Raw genomic sequence first — 13,912 nt, forward strand, 5'->3', positions numbered from 1 at the left:
TATAAATGAATGCAGGTGCAGTCATCAGTTAATCGCCTCATAAAAACTGACGTGCAATATAGCGAATAACTTAAATATATGTGAAATGTCTTAACTAATTACTTTAAGTTTGTTGTATCTACCTTTGCCCTTCTGTCTTAGATATTTAGTTCATTGCGTTTTGACACAGAAACTCTAAAATAGACGACTGACTTAAAAGCTTAATAAAGGTAGATTGAATCTGTAAAAATAACACAATAAATCTTTAAGACATTTTTTTTATGATTGGGAATACCTTCACCAAATTAACACTTTGAAACATAGTTACAACTCTTGTTAAGATTAAGCAATAAAAATGTAAAGTAAGTATATCAAGACCATACAGTTTTACTCCACCAACAAATCGATACAAATCAGGTATGATTAGGTTTTAGGTAGGATTTGAACCCACGGAGTTTCCTTTTTTTCCTAACTTTTTACTAAGTGCTTTAAAAATGTAGTCTTACATTTTAACCTCCTAAATAAAGTAACAATATAGGTATGTCATTTTTAGACGTCTTGAAAAATAAGATTTAATCAATGTCAACCTTTGCTTTGTCTCTACGGAACATTTTAAATTTTCAAAAAGCGAATCCGTCGAGTTTCTTAACTCAAAAGTACACATTTATTCATAAAAACACACAATAAGGCTGCATTATTACCAAAGTAAGATAACGGCGTAGGAAGTTGAAATGTGTCGTTACAAAAGTTTGGGGGGTCATCGACCCCAGTGGCGCCATCTGTTCGAGTTAAGTCACACTTCCTTATCAATTAGATGTTACGCCACTAGGCTGAGATAATGCGATGGCCTAAATTATAAAATTTTTCGTCTAATAATTACAGTTTAGTAATTTACACTAAATTATTTATCTACTTCCGCACTACTTACACAGATTCAAACTACAATATTTTTTTAATTTTTTTCAATAAAAAGTCATGATTAAAATGCTTAAAACTACCTTTATAATGTTACTTTAATCCTAAACCTAAAAAACAATCTCAAGCTAAGAACTATTTAGGAAAAAAGACAACTATTTGTACTAAATTATAATTATATCTTTGCATAGAAAAATAGTTTTTTGGAGAATATTTTAGCTTCTTATCCATTATTTTCTTTAAAATAACATCTAAATTTATTTCATTCAAATTGTCGTCTCCTGCCAGACATAACGGAAAATTTAAAAAAAGTGCGATTTCTTCACATTAATTTTCTTATAAGATTTAGTGCGCAGTCAATCTATCAAAATTATATTCATACGAATCAACGCTTCAGCAAATCAAAATAAAATGTGTTACATTTTAATCGTCAATTCACATAAAAATATTTTATATTTTAATAACTATTCTGAAGTATTTATTATTTGTTCTTCATATATAATATTGTTTTCAAGAAATAACATGACATTAAATTCTACAATTAGTAGCACGAAAATAAACCCGATGTTTATTTTCGTGCGTTTTTTAAACAATGTTCTATTTGTTTCAGATTCTTCTTAATCGGTGCATTTACCCTTAAAAGAAAATTCATGCTACCTACTCTCAAGAAATTACACCGGTAAGTTTTTTTTGTTATGATTACCTTTCAAAAGAATTCACTGTATTATAATATTTTTTCACAATCACAATAAAATTGGTTTGCTCGTAGAGGTAGAGCGCACTATCGAACATTATTAAAATTATTATTTTTTTGCTACTCAAAGAAAAAAAAATACATTTTGGTATTAACAACCACTGACTCTTCACTTCACATTTTATCACAAATTAAAATAAACTCGTGTAATCCCTAATTTATCAGGTACTTAACGACATACATTTAATCTTCTTTTTTCGATTAAATCTTGTAAAAACGCGCAAAGAATCCACGGGGCCGGCGGTTACACCGGAATTAGGGTAATTGCACCGATAATTGACACTGATCAATCGGTGCGGATTGTTCGAGTGATCCGACGCATCCCTGCGACAAAACGGTACGATTTCTTGCCAATTAAACTGGTACACAGAACACTAATTGGTCACGTGAATTGATTCATTAGACGCGACAAGATGAGTATTTGCGATTTAATGCAACAGTTCTTAGTGAGAGTATTTTTGTGTTGTTATAACACTGGAAATCGCGGGACACTTGCCGTAATTTGTAGTAAGTGACGTGTGCATCTAAGGTAAAATGATTTCATCTCGGACAAATAAATTTAAGGCACCATTTTTTATGTCCAATTTCAAGTAATTTTTATTCGTTTATTCAGCAGGCTAAAGTATTTTTTTTTGGTTAAAGATTTGGTTTAAGGTCAAGTTATAATATTACGTTAGATTTTTCTGTGACTCCACCGTCTAACAAAGTGTTATGTTTTAGCAATAGCTTAAAAAAATCTTGGTAAATAATTTAAGGGTGTTAAATATCTGTCAAGTTTATTGGAATTTTGATTCCAATTGGAATTTGATTCATTTTTCCACTTTGTTGTAACCTGAGTAAGTAGTCACAAAACTTTATACTTCTTGCAAAATATCACACTTTTCCTACTAATTGATTGCAGCACAAGAAAACTACACGGGAAATATAAAAAACACTTACTTTTATCGCGATTCAGAAGTTTTGCTTCAATCACAGTGATTTTTCATAGAAGTCCACAAAACACTCAGTCAAAAATTGTCCACAAAACTCGTAAAGTTTTCTTAATTATTTTGTTCAATGCACACACAGCGTCTCAAATTAATAAAACGTTTTTATCATAAAAACGAAACACAGTCAGCTACGCCCAAAAAGAATCTTTGGAGTCCGTGCAAAAACAAAACAAAAACATGACACAAAGTACACAAAACAAGTTCACAAATTAATATTCGATTTTATGGCAAATAAAAAAAATGGTTCACAATAATTATCGAGAGTTCACTTTCCACAATCGATTATCGGATCGGTTTCGATTAGTTATTATTACGTAAGGTGATCCTTGAGTGGAGCGCGTGGTCGCGAGCGCGCGTCGAAGCCGCGACACCCGACTGCAGTGCGATCCTTCGGACGAAACCCCACCAACACTACGCGCATCTGAGGCTCACTCCTTGGCGCGGCCCCGCCCAGTGGGACGCCACTCGGCAGCTAAGATGACCGTCTCCCTCCTTGTCTCTCTCGTGGCGCACCGAACGCGTCGTCCCGCTCCCTCGCGGCGACAGTGGGGCGCGCCAATGGGATCGGTTCGGATCGAGTCGAGACGATGAATCGAGATGTGTACTTAGGTATCACTGCACAAGTCCTTTTGTTGTAGTCGATAATAGGATGCGCTTTTTTTGCGGCGCGATCGACTGCCCGCTCCTTGAGCGGTGGCCTCCGTTTATTTGTTTACATTTACAAGCACTTGCAGCGGCGATACGCTTACCTGAGTTTTTTGCGTAAAAAAAATATTCATAATATCCCATTAGCATTTTTTTGCATGTCATTTTTTTACTTGCACCTCTATTATAATAACAACCAATCATTGATACTTTGCTACTAAGTAGCTTCATGAATCAACTTTGAATAGTAAAAAAATAAATAAAAAAACGCAAAATGAATCTTCAAAAAAGTGCATTAACCGCCCACGTCACCTTGAAACGATCGAACATGCACAAACTCAATGGGAAGACGTAGGGTGATCGTCTCGCAGGGGTGGCTGAACTGTAGGGCGCACCGATGTAGGTCAGTTTTTGTTTCGCGCCACCCGAAATTCGGTTACTGGGTTCGTTCGTGATACCATTGAGGAGTGACGATTATTAGACAATTTACCTTACTTTCTTAGAAAAATATGCAAGAAATGCAAATTAAGCACACATTTTAAACATTTGAATAGTAGTTTGCATTTTACTCAGCTTATTAGACAACTATACATTTTAAATCAACTTTTTTAAAAATACTGATAGGTAGAGACATAAGAGATCTAGAAAATAATATTTTTGTCACTAATTTGGTATTTTTTTTAAAAACAATAATTTTAAAAGTCAACACCAGTCTTGCCACATATTTTTTTCAAAACTGTCAAATATCAGAAAATATTCTCTCACATCTAAACTTACATAACTTTTATTAAACTTACCAAGCCACAATCATCTACCTTCATCTTACAATCATCCAAAACATCCCAACACTCCGCGGAAAACTCAACTCCGTTTCCCAGTTCACATCTACCCACTACTAGATGGCGTTGCACGTCGCTTTTCCCTGATTTTCCGAGCATTTTCCGCGCTACACTCGACAATGGTTCTACTTTTGGTGCGAACCTACAATGTGGTTCGTAACTGAGTCTTTGGACTTAGTAAAGGACGTGTATTTTGAGTTGGGAATGAGGTAAATGTACAGTTTGGCAGTTGTATTGTTCTTTTTTTATTGAATTGACTTAAATAAAAATTAATTTTTAATAGACGCATAGAACATTTGAGAAAATCAGTTACTTAAAAAAGCTTTTGACATTCGAAGAAGACTTGTACTTTTGCCCAGTTTATTGCTAAGGGGTCATCCATAAAGTACGTCACACGTAAAGAGGGGGGGAGGGGATTGACAAAGTGTGACATGGTGTGACAAGGGGTGGGAGGGGTCTAAAGTTTCGTGACATCACATTTCAATTGTTTCAAATATTTGATATAATGTTGATTTCATAAAAAAAGTACTTAATTTAAATGGAAATAAAACTAATTTCGTTACTGCTGTTAATTTAATAATTTTTCGATGTGAAATTGAAAAACATGTGACGTCACACTAGGGAGGGGGGGGTCTCAGAAATGTGACCACCTGTGACAAGGACGGAGGGGGGGGGTCAAAAAATCATGAAATTCGTGACGTACTTTATGGATGGCCCCTAAGCAGACGATATGAATATGCTGGATTTNAATGTTGATTTCATAAAAAAAGTACTTAATTTAAATGGAAATAAAACTAATTTCGTTACTGCTGTTAATTTAATAATTTTTCGATGTGAAATTGAAAAACATGTGACGTCACACTAGGGAGGGGGGGGTCTCAGAAATGTGACCACCTGTGACAAGGACGGAGGGGGGGGGTCAAAAAATCATGAAATTCGTGACGTACTTTATGGATGGCCCCTAAGCAGACGATATGAATATGCTGGATTTTTCTTGACAAGGTATGAAAAAAATTGGTAGAGTTAACGGGAAACATTTAAAATCAGGGAAAACTGATATTCCTATTTTCTATGGGGTATGGATTTCTATGGTGGTATTTTTAATGGAATGGAGGCGTCTATCTTATGCTCGGGTCAGCTAGAAATTAATACTTTTATGTACTTTTTGTAGTTTAATATTAAAAGATAAACGATAAAATTGTTTTTTGCCAGTATTTGTAGATTTATTAATATTAGAATTAGAATGGACAACGTAAATGTCATTCGTTCAATAATGCCTGTGGCTTATGGCTATGCGATAGTCGTTGAAGGTTATTATTTTGGAAAGAAAAAGAATTATGGATATGGAGTCGTGGTGTCAAGTACAAGTTAGTAATTTAGTTTACGGTCGTATAGAATTGTTTAATTATTATTTAGTAGATGTTAATGTGCAATTTGATTTTGTGTTGCATTACCTAATTGTCGTGTCAACTGAACATTATCTTTAGACGCGTAGGTTTAATGTGTTAACACTTTTATTCGGTATATTTTTAAATCAAATGCCTAATTTCGACCCTAAATTGCGTAACCGCAGAATTTATTTAAAAACGTCTAATTTAACCCCTTAATCGCCGCGGCAAATAGTGCGACACAATAATTGCGCGGGAGTCGATCGTGCGAACGCAATTACACGTGCGCGCGCTGGCGGCGAATGNAGCAAACGCACTAAGTCATGGGAGGGGGAATTTTGCTAATTTTTGGTATTTTTTTTGTCATTTCGATAATGCTCCTTAAAAAAATCTTTTTGATTTTGGTTATTTCTTGGAAATACTGGAGGTCAACCAACATATTATCCTAATAGGTACCAGATTCAGATGGATAGGGTGTCTTGCAAAGCTTCTAATTTTTGTACATTTGACCTGTCCTGCTTGTTCAAAAAGAGCGCCTCAGTGATTCTGAAAAAGTCAAGTAGTTCCTCTTGGCACTGCTTCTTAGCACTAGTGCACTCATTATAATAAAACCACAATGTCAAAAAGTTATGTTGAGACATTCCGAATAGCCTGTTTATTTATTTATTTATTTGTTAAATAAAATTCAAGTTACTGGAAAGGCTTCCTACTAGGTGGACCGACGATCTGATAAAGGTCGCGGGAAGAACCTGGATGCTGGCAGCGCAGCTTAGGACCGTTCACTATGGAAAGACTTGGGGGAGGCCTTTGTCCAGCAGTGGCGTCATTTGGCTAAAACGAACGAACGAACTGGATTTTTTTTTACATTATTCAGAATTAACTACCTTAGTTTAGGAAAAATATTAAGATTGAATTTTTGACTAAGTATATTTAACTTCTCTCAAATCACTGGACCGGAGAACCGTTTTATCAAACCTCACTATCAGCTCAATCGCCATCGCTCCTACAATAGACCCACAACAATTACTCCATTCTGTTGGCAAATTTTAATATCTGAACACCGTCATTGAGTAATACTAGATTAATGTTTTCTTTTGCAATTTTTGAGTTTTATAGGAAATCTTAGTTGGACATGGCATTGTTGTAATTACAAGGAACACTGAAGTGGAACTGGTTATGTAACGTAATGTTTGGTTAATGATGACGATTGTTTTTTGTTTGTTTTACGATCGGAGTCCAGTTGGATAGAATTTAATTAGTAAACGAGTAATCAGTGAANAAAAAAAAAGTTAGGGTGTACGTTAAAGGGTTAAGCTGCTGGGTATCTCTATAGACGCGACTCTAAGTTGGAAGAATCATGTTGATACTTTAGTGGGTAAACTGAGTCGATTCTCATATGCGCTGCGCGAACTCAGAAAGGGTACAAACGTAGAGTGTGCACTTACCGCGTATCATAGTCATGCCGCAGCCTGGATAAGGTACGGAGTGGTACTGTGGGGCAACGCTACTAACGTACAAACCGTACTAATTGTTAGTAGTAAATCAAAATATGATGTGGCAACATTTTATTGTCTATGAAAACTTCTATCCATGTCCGGTGTCTTTGATCGAATAAAGTTCTATTCCATTTTGTCAAGCAAGAAACATAGTTTCATTTTAGGTTATGGGCCCAGTCCCGTATTTTCTGGCGGNGGCGAATGCACTAAGTCATGGAAGGGGGAATTTTGCTAATTTTTGGTATGTTTTTTGTCATTTCGATGATGCTTTTTAAAAGCATTTGGTTTTCGTTATTTTAATAGATTCCGATGAATAAGGTGTTATGCAGTACTCCTTTTTTTGTGCCCATGGACTGTCCGGCTGAAGCGTGTAGAGCGCCATGCAGCGATTCTGCCAATATAAACTTGTAACACTGCTTGTTAGCACCAGTACTTGGCACTCTTCTTCTTATATTTCGTCGTGGTCACGTAGAGGCGTTGTTCACATCAGTTGTAGAGGCGGATACAACTCTCCGCACGATCTCCCGCCATATCTCTGTCTGGTGCAGTCACATACGCCGTTTCCCACTGCCGATTTCACTTGGTCAGTCCAGCGCATCTTATGCACTAGTGCACTCATTTTGGTATTAAAAACACAATCCCAAAAATCTATGTTGAGATATTCTGAATAGCGTGTTAAGTATAAAATTCAAGTAACTGGAAAAAATTGTTTGACATCATTCACACTTGCCTTAGTTCAAGAAAAATATTAAGATTTTATTTTTGACTAAGGATATTTAACTTCTCCCAAATCACTGGACCGAAGAACCGTTTTATCAAACCTCACTATCAGCTCAATCGCCATCGCTCCTACAATAGACCCACAACAATTACTCCATTCTGTTGGCAAATTTTAATATCTGAACACCGTCATTGAGTAATACTAGATTAATGTTTTCTTTTGCAATTTTTGAGTTTTATAGGAAATCTTAGTTGGACACGGCTTTGTTGTAATTACAAGGAACACTGAAGTGGAACTGGTTATGTAACGTATGTTTGGTTAATGATGACGATTGTTTTTTGTTTGTTTTACAATCGGAGTCCAGTTGGATAGAATTGCAATTAGTAAACGAGTTATCAGTGAAAGGATTAACATCATCACATTTCTTATATTATAATCTAGTTTCTTATAAGTACTAATAATATCTAGTTCTTTATATTTATAAAAAAATAATAATAAGAAGCTCTATGCTTCTTTCACGATCTTCGACTAAGGACTTTTTTCCACCAAGGCGGAGCGAAGCAGACACTTCTCCGCTCTTCTCCGCCCCGCCTTGGTGGAAATCGGGTCTAAGGTTCTCAGTAGTTAATCCTATTTAGCAAGTAAAATCAATAAAAAATCTTGTCAGTGTCAAGGTTACATTGCGACTCGTGACTTTAAGCAACGAGTAGCCAGCCTACTTGATACTTTACTTAGGCTGAGTTGCACCACCTAACTTTAACGGTAACTATGACGATAAAAAATTTGTATGGAGTATGACAGATTTTTGACGTTTGTCAAAGTTAAAGCAAGATGGTGCAACCCAGCCTTAAAGTTGGTAAACGAGGCCCTCATTGACAGGTTGCTTTAAAAATCATGGGTTCTGAATTAAAATGGTATAAAAATTAATTCTGATTATTCTAAGAATATAGACTTAAGATATCCAAATAAAAAACAAAGCATTCCTCCCAAACTCCCAACGCACCGATGAATACAAAAACATCGATAAAACATCCGAATAAAATCTTTTTGTTCCTCAAAACGCACAACAGATAATGTAGGCAAACACCATCGGCGCTGAAGGGTTAGTAAAAATGCAAACATCTCGGATATTAAGAACATCTGTTCCGGCCCCTTCGATCGCTGTCTTTGGAAGGGTTAAGGTGGGTTATTGTGGACGTGGTTTCGATTCCAAGTTCGAATTTTTGAAACTTTATTTTTAAAAATTTTCTTTAGAATGAAGTTCGTTTAGAAGAGGTTTTAATTCGTACCTACATTTGAAAAACAAAATTAGCCAAAAACAAAAAGGGATGTTGACAATTTCATTCACTGACTGATCGATTAATTTTTGAGTAAAATATTTTGTTATTGTTTGAATTATAAAACTGTTGGATTGTCTTGTGAAGAATCTTATTCTGATGCCTGTGAATCCTAGATGCCTCTGCTTGGTAAGCTCCATCACTTCTAAGCGTATTCACAGAATAAGTAATAGTACCAAGGGCGTATCACAGATGTCAATGCACCACTAAAATAGCCAGACTCTGTCATACTAGATCGTCAGTCCAACTAGCAGTAAATACAACATGAGTATAAGAAGTCAGAAAAAAAGCTCAAATTTTTACTAGAGTCGATCCACCCAAAACTTTCCCCAATAAAAATCGAAAAGTGAAAGTGTAAAAAATACAAAAAGGGGTCCGAAATACCCTCTTATGTAAATTCTTCTTCGAATATTTACGTTTGATTCGGACCGTCGCCTGCGCCGTTATTAATTATTAATTTCTAAATGATTTATTAGCTTTCCCTTTTTCCAGTTATGAAAAATTCTATGCGAGTTAATTAGGAAAAAACGTGATATCCATCGGAAAGGGTTTCAGATTTTTTTATTCTTTTCAATAGAATTAATTAAGGAATTGGGGACAGTGGAAGTTGCAAGAATCGCTGTTTTAAAGATGGAGTTATTTTTGGTAATGACCGATAGGGAGGGTTGGAACTGTAGATTTTTAAATGATTGCTTTTTGATTTTGAATGAATAGGACAAATATTCTTATTAAGTAGCATTTTCAAAAAATAGGTAGATATAGAGCTGTTAAAAATGCTGAATAATTTTCGTTCGTTCGTTTTTCGGTGGTTTTTCGTTATTAATTAACCTTTTAATTACAAACAGACTTTTTAATAAGAAAACTACTTGTAGTTATAAGCAGATTACACTAATTTTTGAAGTAACTTTTATATGCAGTAACTAAAGTTGAGTATAAAGCAGTGTAGTTTTTGCCACACTTAGTTCGTTTTGAATTACAGATGAACACGGTAAAACAGCTTTTTCTTGTCTAGTTCCAGTGCACCCATTATTAACTAATGAGTTTCAAGGCATCATTTTGATGATTTTGAAAATGAAAATGAAAATGAAATTTATTCGTCATTATCATAGGTACAAAGTTGTTAGGGGTTAGTAGGTTCCACTATGATCTGCCGTATAGGCATACGAATTCTTAATAAATTTGAATAATTATATAATCTAAATCAATTGGTATTACAAAATTATCTATGTCAATGCAGTCAGTCCATCTTTCTAATTAATACATCTCTTGACAATGACAAACCAAAGGGACTTCAAAATAGACCCAGTGTCTTTTATGAGTTGCTCTCTAGGTCCCAGGGTTGATTCCAATAATAGATCTCGAGTCTTTTAAGACTTGGACTCATAGTCCCAGGTTTGATTCTCAGGCGAGTAAGTAACAATCGATTTGAATCATAGATTCATCTAGTACACCGCATTGACCTTTAGGAGGCTTTATAATAATCCATTATTTTAACAGTTGGACTCTACGTCCCAGGCTTGATTCTCAAACGCTCGCTTCAACAATCGATTTGAATGATAGATACATCTAGTATAGCCGAACTATAAAAAGTCAGCCCACTCTGCCGGCGTCTCATTAACATAAACTGCGTAATAAAGACTTCGGTCATGCATAATTAATGGACTCAAAGACGGTAGCTTTGATCGGGATGTGTGGTGTAAATTGGAACAAAAAGTTTGGTTAATTGAAGGAAAAACTTGTGAATTACCTACCTACATAAAATTTGTTAATTTCTCATGTAAATGACTGTAAGGTTTTTAATGAGAAATAAATGTTCTTTAACTTAAAAACTAGAGGAGCTAGGTTAAAAAGTGTTAGGTACCAATTGGGTATCATTCAGTAAAGATCTTCGCATATTAAACTGTACCGGTGCGGTATAGCTAGAATCAGCGGCAAGAAAATTTGCATCAACACTGAAAAATAGTCATCTCCTACGTTTTCCCATGCGCTGTCGCAAAGCAACAAACGCGTTATGTGTGTGGGGTCTTCAATTATTATGCATACGTAAACTTTAAAACTATTTTATTAATCACTAGGAAATACTACTACTACCTCGATTAATTATTGCTAATGTAGAGTGGTAAATGTAGGTAGGGAAAGTGCTTGTTTTTTAACTTTTGAAGTAAACTTAAAGATCAAGAAAGGAGAGTTTAACATAATCAATTTCACTGGTTGGATACTGATTAAATTGGCTGCTGACTAATTTCGAACTCCTCCTATGTTCTTCTGATTAATTTCGTTGCGGGTCTAATGACAGTTTAACTTTCCCCCGGGACAAACTTGACCTTCACTGGTTAGGTTTTTAAGTCAAGCTGAAGATCCTGGCTACACAGGAGTTGCAGCGGTGGGAACGAGAGGTGGGATAGTCCCGTAGCTGCTGACTACCGGTGACGTAAATCTGTCAAATATCTCTATCCGAGACATGTGAAACCAAACATTGTAATTTATCTGTCAATAAAGTTTCTGTTATACTATCATGGACCAGTGAAACTGGCGCTTAGTAAATAAATGATTGTTCTCTTAACTTGCCCCACACGAAATTCAAATGAAATGTTAGTGGGTAGCATTGTTATTGTCTGTATGTCTGTCTGCGCACGTGGTAGCATTGTCCTAACATTTTGTCTCTTCTTTCAAGGTGCGGCGTGACTGCTGTGACGCAGCGGTGAAGGGTGAGTCCTTTTTTTCTTATACTTGATGAAATTATCTATGACTAGCTTTCCGCCCGCGGCTTCGCGCGCGTGGACCCCTGAACCCTATTTTTTTCCAAAATAAAATTTAGCCTATGTTACTCTTGGATAATGTAGCTTTCGAATGGTAAAATAATTTTTAAAAACGGTCCAGTAGTTTTTGAGCCTATTCATTACAACCAAACAAACAAAGTTTTCCTGTTTATAATATTAGTGTAGATGTGACCAATAATCTAACTTGGGAGCGCAAATTTCTAGAAAGCCTGCAGAGAAAAAATGTATAGATCGTCTGTAAGTTTCACGGATAATAGGTATAAAATTTTGGTTGACAACATCTTCTATTATGTGGAATATGGATGTAAACGTTGGCGGCTTTACGTCACAAGTCTATGGAAAGTTTTGCTAACTGCGCACACTGAAAAAGGATTAAGACACATTGAATGTTTGGTGTAACAGACCATTACTATAGGCAGGCGATGCCTTCTTAGGAGTTTCCTAGATAAGCAATGCTTTGTTCTAGTTAATGTAAACGAGCATTTAGACTACAGACTTTTAGTTGGCCGATAGTTGGGTCAACTTCTTATTTGTACGAGGAATTGGCCGATATCAAATCGGTCTAATGTGCGTACTTCAATAGGGTATTTGTCACCAATCAATTGACGTACTTTTTAAAACTGTCAATAAAGACACTCCCATAGATTTTGTATGGCAATACTAGCCAGTGACGTCACTATTTTGTCAACTCAATTAAACCACTTTTTTCAATGACAGTGCAACCAAATTTAAAATTAATTAAGTTTTTAATATCAGAATGAAGTGTGTGTGTGAATTATATTGGGGAGTGGTGGCAAATCAATTTGATGTAAATTAGTGGTAAAAATAATACCATAGAATTGTCACCCAGTTCTCGAAATTCTTCAAAATGCTCTTTTCTCTTGAAGCAATCGTAGAGTGCGCTCGATGCACTCGCTGCAGCGACGAGAGCCCGCATCATCAAGTTTTAATTGTTGCATACGACTTGGGTGTAGAGCGGGGAAGGCGTAGAGCTGACAAAAGTGCATAGAAAATAATATAAAGAAAATGTTCATTATTAATCATTGACGGTAATCACTTACCATCAGGTGATCCGTCTGCTCGTTTGTCTCCTGTCACATAAAAAAAAGTGAGAGTAATATAAATAAATTGGTTATTAAATAAGTAGGTACCTATACTGAAAGAAATTAAGAAGAAATTGAAAAATAATTTTCTTAAAAAAACTATTGTGTATATGGAGACTATAAAGTTTTTGTTTCTTATGCCATTAAATCAGTTTTTAACTAAAACACTTTTATTAAAATGTACTGAAGAAATATAAGAATTCACGAAGATTATTAAGATTAAGGTTTGAATTTTATCCTTTGAACAAATAGGTACTAAACGTTCCTAGTGATTTTACACTGTGAAGTATTTTTAATCAATTTTTTTGTCAATCAACGAGCATCCTTCTTTGTTTTTAATAAGTAGATAAGGTATTTCTTGCAAACTGTATTATCACTATATTATTAGCTAAATTACCTATTTGCTTAATTTATCCATTCGCTGTGTAGGTTTGTTGTCGACACGACAAGAAGAAGAATTTATCCATTAAGACAGGGCTTCCCAATTTTTTTTGCCAAGGAACCCTAATTGATTATACTTTTCCTAGCGGAACCCCCGTACTACTCCGCCCGCACGCCCTGCCCCTCCCTTGTGTGTAAACAAGTCGGTGCGAGCGAATAACGTCGGTCACGAAACGTGGGATAATATTTTGTCCACCACCATTCGGGAACCGCTGCATTAAGAAAGTGTCGCCATCTCAATCCCTACTTAGCTCTATGGGCTGCTCATTTCAAAATCGTTACATCGGGGGCAGTTTTTGAAGAATATAATAATGTTGATTAATTAATAATGGCCGATACTAAAACAAAGGAGGGGAACGACATGTGGGCTCTAATGTGTAGTGCGTTCCGAGTTGTATGGGACCATGAATATGGGGTAATGAGATGCAAGTAATATTGTAATGACATTAGTTGTAAAAGGTATTTGTTTAGTTTGTCAGATGGTTTGAGGGTTTATATTTGTCGAAAGTATGCCAGTGTTCTGTT

At 35.6% G+C, this 13,912-nt stretch overlaps 1 protein-coding gene across 5 annotated transcripts in view; it reads right to left on the reverse strand.

Moving 5' to 3' along the window:
• cut (homeobox protein, cut) overlaps nucleotides 1-3,028 on the reverse strand; it is a 198,333-nt gene extending 195,305 nt beyond the window's left edge. For 3 of the 5 annotated variants that reach the window (XM_028310901.1, XM_028310897.1, XM_028310895.1), the window contains exon 1: nucleotides 2,588-3,023. The gene's annotated coding sequence lies outside the window, so the exon portion shown is untranslated. Of the gene's footprint in view, nucleotides 1-2,587 lie in introns of all 5 variants that reach the window. The other 2 variants (XM_028310898.1, XM_028310896.1) reach the window with 1 other exon arrangement.
• Nucleotides 3,029-13,912: the final 10,884 nt, after the last annotated feature.

The sequence above is a fragment of the Ostrinia furnacalis genome, unplaced genomic scaffold (assembly GCF_004193835.3).
Source record: "Ostrinia furnacalis isolate ACB-3 unplaced genomic scaffold, ASM419383v2 OfSCF3137, whole genome shotgun sequence".
NCBI lineage: Eukaryota > Metazoa > Arthropoda > Insecta > Lepidoptera > Crambidae > Ostrinia > Ostrinia furnacalis.